General features: G+C 34.3%; 1 long non-coding RNA gene across 1 annotated transcript; it reads left to right on the top strand.

Moving 5' to 3' along the window:
• The first annotated feature begins 250 nt into the window (after positions 1 to 250).
• Positions 251 to 12,082, top strand: LOC138313070 (uncharacterized). The gene is made up of 4 exons (XR_011207122.1): positions 251 to 363; positions 8,804 to 8,943; positions 9,206 to 9,380; positions 11,734 to 12,082. It is a non-coding gene; the product is annotated as an uncharacterized lncRNA (long non-coding RNA).
• Positions 12,083 to 12,134: the final 52 nt, after the last annotated feature.

Below are 12,134 nucleotides of genomic sequence, written 5' to 3'. Positions count from 1 at the left end.
AAACATCCCTAATAAAATTATAACAAAATAAAAATTGCTGAACCAATTTTGATATCCAGCAAGCTATTATGATTACCCGGGGGGGGGGGGGGGGGGGGGGGGGGGGGGCGTTTATCTTGGGGGGGGGGGGGGGGGGGGGGGGGGGGGGGGGGGGGGGGGGGGGGGGGGGGTTATCCAAAATTTAATTTGAGTCCTTATTTGCATCAATTAAAATTTCATGTTATTTTCCAGAGTGTAATCCGACTTGGTGGACCAAGAAAAGAATTTTTCCGTTTGGTATTGATGGCCATCAAAGAAAAATACTTTGACCATGATCTTAGAGTGTGCTGAGTGAGGACTACCTTACAGTCGGAAAGATTCTTGGTAAGATCTTAAAAAAAGTTCCATTGTAATCTACTGGGTATCTCTACAAAGTCACTCATCTAAAATCTAGTACAAAGTAGACCTTACTAATAATGCTGAACGTATTAACTTGTTCCTTGCAGTTTCTACTTTAAAACATATAACATTGTACATATGTAATTATCAACACCAATGTGGCTCACCTAGCTCATTAAGGCCTTATTTCATAGCTTAAAGCTTAAGATGCTCCACAGCCGACAGCATAAACAATTAACACTCATCATTTGAACAATAATTGGTGTTTTATCGTGTATACATATGCTTAATTAACACAAAAAATGATATGAAATTATTTAGTTTCCTTTCGGTGCATGCACAATCTACTCCATTCCATATAGGACATGGTGCCACAATTTTTTGGGATGCAATTAATTATTTTTTTTTAAATATTTTTATCTTGAAGTAAAATTAGAAGCTCAAACTTTTCAATAGTGTTAATCATGTTTTTAGTTAGTAACTTTTGTTACTTGTAACTGATCTTGATAGAGGAAAAATACCATTTGTTATGGGTGGAGCATCTTTAATTGCCATATTTTGTGTACTGACTCTTAAAGCGAATAGTCGGGCAAGTGACTGTAAAATCGGTAAAAATGGTATTAATATATCCGGTATAATTTCTTATGAATTAGAAAAATAAAACTTTCCGTCAAAATCGCTGTACATGCGAAGAAAATAATAATATCTATGGGAATCCTAAAAGTCCTCCCGGACGGCTAAGAGTGCAGTTCAATCTTAACGCATGCGCAACACCCTCCACTCTCCGTAGTAAACAAAACATGGCTACCGTAGTTTTGGTGAACCAAAATGTTTCCGCCAAAACAACCAACTGACTCACCTAAAATGCGAAAGGAAAGGCAATGGAGCATCGACAATCCCAACAACTGACATCGGTACACATTACGACGCAATACAACTTGTTATAGTGAAGAGAACAGTTCAAACGAGCACGCGGCTCCGGACCGCTACTGTACGTACCTAGGCCTACTACGTACCCGGTACTCCCTGCTCAGCTGATTGTGAGTGAGTCTTCGTATTTTGATCATTATGTAAATAGTCCCTAGCAGTATTTTTTTTCATAAATGAGTGGTCACATATGGTCACATGTTTTCATACCTGTTCCCCAATCGCGTAAAACGTAACCCTGGGGTAAATAGCGGTTCTTTAGTGGGGCCTCTTTAGGGGTAATGAATGCCCTGTATGCTACCGGTCAATTCATACAGTTCTGATGTATATATTTATAGATTTTTAATTTGTAAGTTTTTGTTCTGTACATGTTCTGGTAGTGTTATACACATACATTGTATATAGGATTTACATTGTAGGTTAATTAGTAAAATTGTATTGTATATGTTCTGATATACACATATACATATGTACATGTAGGTTTTTAGCTTGTTCTTTAGATATATTTGGAGGACACATACAATATTATTTCTGGTCATAATAATAAATAGTGTTTTGTATATTTATTACAACTGTACCTGGTTCATGTGTATATGACAAACTTTACAGAGTTGAAATGTACTGCAGCCATGTATCATTTATAATTATTCTGAATTTTTGTTGGAACTATAGATAATGAATTTTGTATCTTTTTTTGAAACAATATTTGATTCTATCAAATACATCAGTGACACATTCACAACTTATAAAATGTTTTCTCTAAGATAAAAAAAAAACCTGTAGAATGAACCTACATTTATTCATTTATATATATTTGAAATTGATCATTTCAATTTTTGTCATATTCAACAGATATAAAAAAATTGCTGGTTCTTTTTTTCAGGCACCATGCATGCATAGTGACATGAATACAGAAAGTTCATCCCTTGGACCTGTATACAAGTGTATGTATACATATACATACAATTAGCATCAAATGAAGACTGAAGAATGTTGATTTTGAGTGCTCTTGAAAGTAAACTTTTCCCAATATGGACCTAGAAGATCATGAACAGAACATTTAAACAGTATTAATTTATAAAATGTTCCTTTCAACTGTAATCATTAAATAAAATTATGATGCAATACTTTTTCATTGTTTAACTTTGTAAAATATTTTTTTATATTAGTCCTCTAGATCCCAGTGATTATAATTCTTGCATCCATATGCCTGCCCATTTGTTTGTCAGGGCTTGTGAGATAGCTTTTTCAATTACTTTTAAAAATATAAGGATTTTTTTTTACATATTAGCAATATAGATAAACATTACATTGTCTTAGGATTGTCTAAATTCTACTTTACAAGAGAGTAGACTCAACATATAAATAAAACCATAAAACTAGCAAGTTATCTGAAATGTTTAAAAATCTTTTTGTCTGAACCAAATTTCACATTTATTGTCTATGTGTAACTTGTACATAGACCATTTATGTATTAATACTGTAGTAACAGTGATTACAAACACATAGACTAAAATGTAGTATGTAAAAGTACTATGTACATCTGTCTTTTGATTTGAGTTCTAAACAAAAAAGTGGTACCTATTGGGAAGTTGTGACTTGGGCGGAGGGTGAAATACAGAAGAAATAGCTACACATGGAAAAAAAGAAAGATATACAGTACCATATGGATTCAAAGTTACTCCAAAATCAATGAGACTAAATAACCAAAAAAAAGCCATGTAAACCCCAAATATGCAATGACCAGATCAATGATAAAGCACCCTTCCACTTCCAGTTATCTGTAGCTATTTCTTCTATATTTCAACCCCCCCACTCAAGTTACAACTTCCCAACCTCATGATTCTTCTGTCTTTTAGCCCCCCCCACCCCCACCCCCCAACACACACATACCTGATTGATTGTCATGTTATTTCAGGTTCCTATTCAGGTATTATTCCTAAAAACCAAAAAGGGTATACACACTGTGTACTCTCAAAGGAGGGGAACCACTTCATTCAAAAATGGAATTTACAATTTCATCTTAATTTTGAAATTTTCAATTTAATTATTAATTACTGGACTATTAAAACAGTATAGAACCCCTCGGCTACAGACAAAGTACTGTGGTACACATTTCTCTTAATTAATTACTTTTCTTCAACTCAATCATCTTTTTCTCCAGAGCACAAAAAAGAACAGGAAACAACAGAAAAGGAAAGTAACATACATGTAGGCCTATATGTTTTCTGGAAATATATATGATGTGTTAATTCTCACAGCATAGGCCTACATGAATGTGAAGAATTAAATAATATCAATGTTTGAGAGAATTTCCTAGTTGTAATTCTATAGCAGCTACATGGAATGTACGTTTACATATATACATTGTACGATACATGTACAGTTGGTAGTAGACTAAAGGTTACACCCTTGTGCACACGGAGTGCACTACGTTTAGACTACAGGTAGACACGGAGTGCACGAGGTTTAGACTACAGGTAGACACGGAGTGCACGAGGTTTAGACTACAGGTAGACACGGAGTGCACAAGATTTAGACTACAGGTAGACACGGAGTGCACAAGATTTAGACTACAGGTAGACACGGAGTGCACTACGTGTGAACACGGTGTCCACTACAGGTGGACATCGTGTCCAGGTACATTGAGAGCTAGACAGACAAGGTGATGTGTTACAGTTAGGGATCGGGGTAGAATAAGTTCTTCAATTTGAAATAATACATAATTATAATTTTAAGTGTTTATTTTTTTTTTAATTACAACATTTACAATTTAATGTACAGTATATATAACTATACAATACAATATGTTTTAGTATACATGAATAAAACCTTTTCACTGCAAAAGTAATAAAGATTGATTTATATTCATTAAGTATAATGTCTATTTAATATTATATCAGTAGTTTCCATTTCTTATCTTAAATTGTCTATATTACGTTTTCAAAAGTAAATGTTTTATGGGTAAATATATAAATCACTTACATCAAGCATTTTCACAAGCCAAAAACAACTTTGAATTGCAGCAAAAACCAGTCCTAATGTGCTTTTGAGATACTTTTTCTTTTATAATAAGCTATCAATAATACAATCATATACCGGGTAATACATAGCTTCTAAACAAAAAGATTTGGTGCCTATCAATCAGTTGTCTAGCGATAACTTGTAGATCGTCTTTCATTAAAATATATACACTTTTATAATATTTTTTCTTGCTATTTTAAGTTCTAAAAGTATTGTACGTAAAAAAAAACTTAATTACATATTCTTTATTAAAAACTGAACGTCTTTAAAAGATCATGCAGAATTAAATCCACTTCAAACTATATGACGTCCTCCACTAATTGGTGGCTAGTCTACCTACAAGTACCCAATTCAGCTTGTTTTGATTCTTAATTACCGGTACACACACAATAAGTTTATGATCCCAACCCGGCAAGTTATCTTGATCGTATATTGCGTCATGGTCCAATAATTATAACTTGTCAAACATACAGGTAAGCCACAGTATCCAGCTATACAGGTACCTCAAGGTGACCATCGATAGATGGCCAGAGGGCAGAATCGTTACCTTCTGTGTTCGCACGGCTTTATGAGAATGGGGGCAGTATCCTTATATAATATGTGATTTTTAGAATTGTTTCTATGGAAGTTTGTTAAGACAAACAAATATACTTTACCGTTTAAAAATCACATAGGTTCATGGTGTTTGAAACACATAAGTACCATTCTTATTAGATACATGTACATGCTTGTTGTAGAGCCTGGGTAAACATGTACACCGGTTTCCTGGGGGGGGGGGGGGGGTGAAGTGGAGCTGACGGTAGCTGTACAATGCGTAAATAATGCATGTCTGTCACAACCTTGAATTAACAAATAATACATGTATATATTTATAATCAAAATTAATGTAGATTAGGAACTTATTCAACATAGTCATGATAATCAGGTTTCTGATATATGTAAAAAACCAGTGTAAAAAATAAATTAATGAAAAGATATTGGATGAAATATAGTATTCCAATAATCTTGAAATAAAATGTTTTAGTTAACTATACACTTGGTATTTAGATTATTTTTAATTTTAATATATAAAAAGCTTCATTAACAAATAAATTAAAATGCACTACTAGTTAAAACACTAACATATCCCTATTGACTAGCATTGTTGTTATAACTGTACGTATTTGTGTGATGACTACAATGTATGTATGTAGAGAGGCTGCCACCTAAGTACATGTACAGCATGCTATAAATGGACCTCCTGGGGCTTCGATAAGGTACTACATGTATATAGGTGTTGTTAGTCTGTGATACACTTGACTGAACATATTGAAGGGTGCCCAAAGAAGGCCCCAGGCCCCTGGTCCCACTCTGGCCAATGTTAGGTAATTTAGATTTATCATACCCGTGTGATTGATGGAACAGTATGGAAGTCCAAGTGACCATGGCAACTGCAGTCCTAGCCTAGGGGTCTACCTTTCGAGCAGGCAAATTTAAGTAGAACAATATACTACATGTATGGATCATACACATTAATATATATTTATTGTTATCATATAACTCACGCGGTTTGTAAAAGAAGGTCAAAAATAAGGATATTGTCAAATTATCAAGGTTTCTAGAATTAAAATTAATTATGACAATAATTCAGAATCTAATCAAATCACAACTATGAATCTACAGTTTTAACTGGGTAGAAGTTGGATTTATTTTGATTCTGTCTGTTTGATTTGTTATCAGACATGTGACCTACATTTTAGCGATCGGTCCTTTGAACATGTACAGTGTTGATGCTCACGAGCAGCCACATGCCCGATAATAAATTTTTGCTTTCTTAAGGCCAGTGCTTACAGGTTCCTCAATCGGTTGAGTGTAATAAAGTTGTAATTTCTAATGCCGATTTTTAACGTCTATGGACGATTTCTCATTTTTCCAATGCTTTGCAACGCGCCAGGTTCCATGTAGCAAATGTATACGTATTATACAAACTATTTCGCGCACCTTGCCGTTTAGAAAACTATATTCCATACATACATAGTTAAACATTTTATGAAGAATTTAATTTTGTTTATGTTTATATGTCCTTGCTTTTTATTATGCCAATCAATATATTCTTTTTAATCAAAATAATTTGCCGATCAAAATATCTCTTTGGCGACGATTTGCTTATACTAAAAATCTTACTCCACGCAAGGTTCATCACTTTATGCGTACGAAAAAGAATTTCAGCTTTAAACTACTTATCACTAGCTAAGAAAAATAGTTTTTTACTGGGAACTATCCATTGATGAGACATAACCAGTATGTGGTGTAACGTACGCAGTTAATCTGCTTTTATAAATTATATAATTAACGTCCTTATTTATAAATTAAATTGTATGATAATATATATTGATACATTTTACTTTAATATGTATCTATTCAAATAAACATTACAGTACGAATGATTTCCAGTAATTAACGGCAATTTTTATGTTGCAATAAATATCATGTTTCTGATCGCAATAACTATTTCTATCTGTCAAAGTCCATATAGACTGCAGAATCAATTCATATTTTCTCATATTTCTGTGGCACATCATCTAGTCTGTCTGTGGTCTAGATGTAGTGAACATTTTACCTGGACACGATACCCACCTGTAGTGGACACCGTGTTCACACGTAGTGCACTCCGTGTCTACCTGTAGTCTAAATCTTGTGCACTCCGTGTCTACCTGTAGTCTAAACCTCGTGCACTCCGTGTCTACCTGTAGTCTAAACCTCGTGCACTCCGTGTCTACCTGTAGTCTAAACCTCGTGCACTCCGTGTCCACTCGTAGTTCACACCGTGTGCACAATGTGTAACCTTTAGTCTACTACCAACTGTACATCATAAAAGTTTCTTTCCTTCCAGCTGGACATTCATGTCATCTCTCTCCAGAACTCAAATATTGTTTACAAAAAAAAAAAACCAACCAGAGACATAGATAATTTAATTAAATCTCTGCAAAAAACTACAGGAATAATTGAACACATATATTGTACTTGTAAAATATCTATGTATGAGCTAATTTATTTTCACATCTTTGACAGCTACATGCACGGACGTTCTATGGAACGTTTTTCGTGTGGTTTTAAATGGGAAATTATGTTACGATTATTTGTATTTAACCTTCATGATTCGGTTGAAGTAAAATACGACGAATGCTATGCTGCAATAATTGCCCCTTGCCGGGGCCCCATCTCTGCATCGGCCGAATATTTGTGTCGATTTCCATGTACAAGATGCTTTTTATCGAAAAATGATTACAAAGCATTGTCATTAATGTAAGAATACTTCATTTTGCATCAAATGTATCATCTCAAAACAACAATTTGCATACCGCATTAGTGGTTTATCACACGAAACGAAACCGACACGACTGAGAAACACATGTCCATGTTGACATTTCCACGCAGCCTCGTTTTCAAAGAGTTTGGAGAATTTATATTTAGAACTGTGCTAAATTTACACGGGGCTTCCCAAAATTTCAATGGTCAAAACTGGACACCGTAAGCAGAACTTGACCATCATTATGGTATACAATGACTTTTGGAAGGCCAAAGAACGCATTTAGACTGGTTTCCTTTGCCCGACTATTCACTTTAAGTACAATTCAATACATATACCCCAATAAAGATGATAGAAAGACAGAATTTTTTTTCTCTTAAGTCTGACTGCTAAGGTATATCAGCATTCTAGGAGCTTCAATCAGATCGATATGAAGTGCTCCAGACAATTTTTGGAGCCTAATTGCATACGCACTTTTGAAGAAATGTGTACAACTCTGTGCGACCTAAAACTTAACACAGGTATTTAGATAAAAGTTATGTGGTTATTAGCGTAGCTCACCATTAGATGGTGGGATGGTGGGCTATTCAAATCGCCTTTCGTCTGTGGTCCTACGTCCTTCTGTCTTTTCGTTAACAATTCTCTTGTTACCGCTATTTCTCAGAAAGTACTTAAGAGATCTTTCTCAAATTTCATATGTAGGTTAGGACCCTAGTTCATAGTTGTGCATATTGCATTTTGAGACAGATCGGTCAACAAGATGGCAGACAGGTACACACGTAGCCATCTTGGATTTTGATTATTGAAGTTTGTTATTGCTTTATCTTGGAAAGTACTGAAGGGATCGTTTTCAATTTTCATATAGAGTATACATCTAGCTGTGTATGTAGTCAAAGATCTAAAAGCAGAGATCTAGAAAAGATCCCTTTTTTCCATTGTCGGACGTAAATCATTCTTTGGTAGGCACCAAGATCCATCTGGGATCTCCTGTTCCAAGTTATCTCTGATATTAGTACTTGAAATGTGTAATATATTGATTAAAAAAAAAGATATGGTAAAATTTTACATATTTCACTTTTTATGTATATCGTTTCACTTTGTCATCCTCTATTAATTTGCTTATATTTTTTTTAGCAAAAAACATTGTTCCTCGATCTCGTAAATATATGTGTTTGAATATTTTAGGCCTCAGCATACTACAAAATGGTCCTCTTCCGACCTTCATTCGCCATGATGTTTTAAATGAACTTTTCTCCAATGACGAATCACAGTCCAGTTGCATCCAGAATTTGAGAATTGGGTTAGATGAGGTTGGAATTTATCAGGTAAAAAGAAAATGTGAAAATTTTAGAAGTCTTCAGCTCACCCAGTTTGGACCAGAGGAAACTTTAAGGTCACCTGAAATGAATTCTCAAGTAACATGTTCTAATCATTATCGCGTTTGTCAGTATTGTTGGTAAAGGCAGGTAGGACAATAATTGCTACCTATAGATATTTCCTGAAATATCCATGTGACATTAGGTGATATGTACAGGACTTCTGGGCCTGATGTTTGAAGCACTGAACTATACATTTTTGTTTTTGCAGATTGGTTCCCGTGTCCCATCTTTTGTCTTCCTGTTGAGGCCTTCCAATAAGAAACTAACAGTCAGAGCTCTGACTCACTATTTGAAACCTAACTTTTCAGAGACAGGTTCTAATGGTAGAGTCCAGGAGGGAGCAGTGTATGCGGCCTTCATGAGGTACATTCGTGAAGTTGCCAGTAAGTATATAATAAAATTGTTAGATTTAGAAATCAGATCATAGACATAGTGTTGATCGAGTTGAAATTCAAAAGTGTAATCTTCATAGCTATGTAAATATTGACTATGGTTGACCCTTATAGGAGATTTAAGAAAAAATGACGACGAAGTTGCACAAAGGTACATCTGGGCAGTCAATGGTACAATTTTTTATTTTTATACACATAAACATGGTGGGAACACAGCCCCTTGTGCATGATATTTCTTCAACATTAAATCTGCATAAATATACTGTATTTTATCCCTATTAAGAGTGCTTAATATAATAAGGGTGCCCTCACATTTTTTGCTGAAAAAAATAAACTATTTGTCTTTGCTGGTGCTAATAAAATACTGTTTCAAATCAGTTAGATGCTTAACATATCTATATCATCTTGTATAAGAACTAAATGTATTGCATTGGACATTTTTTCCGAGCGTTTACGCATAGAAACAGCAAGATCGCCATGTTGAAAACAAAACATGTCACTTTAATGTTCCACAAGCGTGTGTGGATGAACTCTAACTGGCAACAACACGTTAACAATGTCTATACAGGTTTTATGAATACTTACTGTATATCTACGATAAAGGTTCCTAAATAACAGGAATGTTATCATTTCTAAGCATTTTATTGTCTGCTCTTGTCAGTATTTCCCATCTGCCACAAAAAGAAAGTAGCGATCGAAAGCACCATCTGCCATTTTGTGTATATGCATGGTAACAAACAGGCTAGCATGAAATTCCAAAATTCCATGAAATAGACACATTTTATCAGTGTTAAATACTTCTGGTGCTTACATTTCTTCATAATTATGTAATTTCAATACTTACTTGACTTAAAAACGTAAGTTGGTTAAAATAAGTTTAAGAAAAATACGAAAAAAAGCAAGATGACTATAGTCTGTTTCAGAAAAAAAAAATATCTAAAAATGGTCTCAAATAACAGCTCCCCCCTCAGCCAATTACCCATGTATTTGATACAAACTGGTTATGTTATTTGCTAGCCAACTGATGTCTTTTGTTCACGAAATAGGAACAGTAATTAAATTTAAGTCGAATCAAGCTGATTTTAGAACTCATCCCAAGATCTTTCCAATGTAAGTCTATACATACAAAGTTTCATGAAGCTGAGTGCATACATATTTTACTCAATTTATCGTGTTCAGAAGGGCAATAACTCCGTTAATAACTGTCAAAACAAGCTGATTTTCGAGCTCGTCCGAGATCTTTCCAATGTTAGTCTACATACCCAGATTCATTAAGCTCGGTTCATATTTACCCTAGTTATCGTGCTAACAAGGTTCAATAATTATTATTGCAAAGGTCAATAAATCAGTAAGTTACAGTCAAATCAGGCCAGTTTTTTAACTCGTCCAATTTTAGTCTAAATACATACTTTCATGAAGCTGAGTGCATATTTACTCAAGTTATAATGTTCACAATGTCCAATAATAATTATTTGTGCAAAGGACAATAACTCTATGTTACAGTCGAATCAAGTTGATTTTCGAACTCGTCTGAGATTTTTCAATGTTAGTCTACCTACAAAGCTTCATTAATATAAGCTTCGTGCATATTTACTCAAGTTATTGTGTTCACAAGGTCCAATAGTAATTATTAGTGCAAAGGGCAATAACTCCGTAAATTACTGGTGAATTAACCTAATTTTCAAACTTGTCCCAGATCTTTTCAATGGTAGTCTACATACAAAGTTTCATTAAGCTCGGTTTATATTTACTCAAATGATTGCGTTCACAAGGAAACGTTGATGGACGTCGCTCAGGTGACCTAATAAAAATGTAAATGTCAGTAACCTGTGAAACAATAATAATCCATTTTAAAATCTGAATTTACAAGTGTAGAAGTTTATACTTTAATTGTTAAACTTGGAATTATTGATTGTGTAGAGGGCATGTACGTAACTATTATTGATTTTTTCCGTCGCCATACTGTGTTTGTACCTTTGAGATTCCGGATGTAAACTTTCTATGAGGTCACGCCATCTTTTCTGAAATCTCCTATAGGGGCTGATGGGTGGGAGCAAAAAGGTCAATGAATTGGTCAAAATTTCAATCTAAGAGCATAATATTTCCTATTTTCAATAAGAGAGTTCAAGGATTTTAATGTTTTAAACACCGTAGATCCTGTATCAAAGTGCTGAATATCAAAAGGGACAATTAAAGGCAAATGCAGAAAAATATGTAGTGTTACATCATGTGGTCATTGATCATTGTTGGATACAAAAGTATATAGATACTGTAAACCATGTACATGTAATAATCATTTTATTTCACACCAAAAACTATTGAAAAGTGTTTTGATAATTTATAGGTGGTAGAAGAGGCACATTGACATTATCAAACATCTTGGAGTTTGTCACAGCATCCAGTGAAGAGCCAGCTGTTGGCTTTACTTTAAGCCCATCAATTGAATTTGTTGTTATAAGCACCAGTTTTATCCCAACTGCAAATACATGCAGTTGCTGTATGTACCTTCCACGACCAACATCAACATTGAAATTACCAGCAGATGACCAGCTTTTTGGTTTATATGACTTGGCTTTCCAAAACAAATATTTTGGAATACTGTAAAGTGTGTTTTCCTTTATATGTGACATGTGACTCACTTCGATCTGTTAAAGGAAGTTGTTGTGTAGAGACTACAACACATTTTGAATTTCTATACACAGTTCATGTTATCTATGTTCACTGAAATTTTGAAGTTTTTAGGTC

The sequence above is a fragment of the Argopecten irradians genome, unplaced genomic scaffold (genome assembly GCF_041381155.1).
Source record: "Argopecten irradians isolate NY unplaced genomic scaffold, Ai_NY scaffold_0581, whole genome shotgun sequence".
NCBI lineage: Eukaryota > Metazoa > Mollusca > Bivalvia > Pectinida > Pectinidae > Argopecten > Argopecten irradians.
The sequence above is the reverse complement of the archived record's forward strand: the minus strand, read 5'-3'. Positions and strand labels throughout refer to the sequence as shown.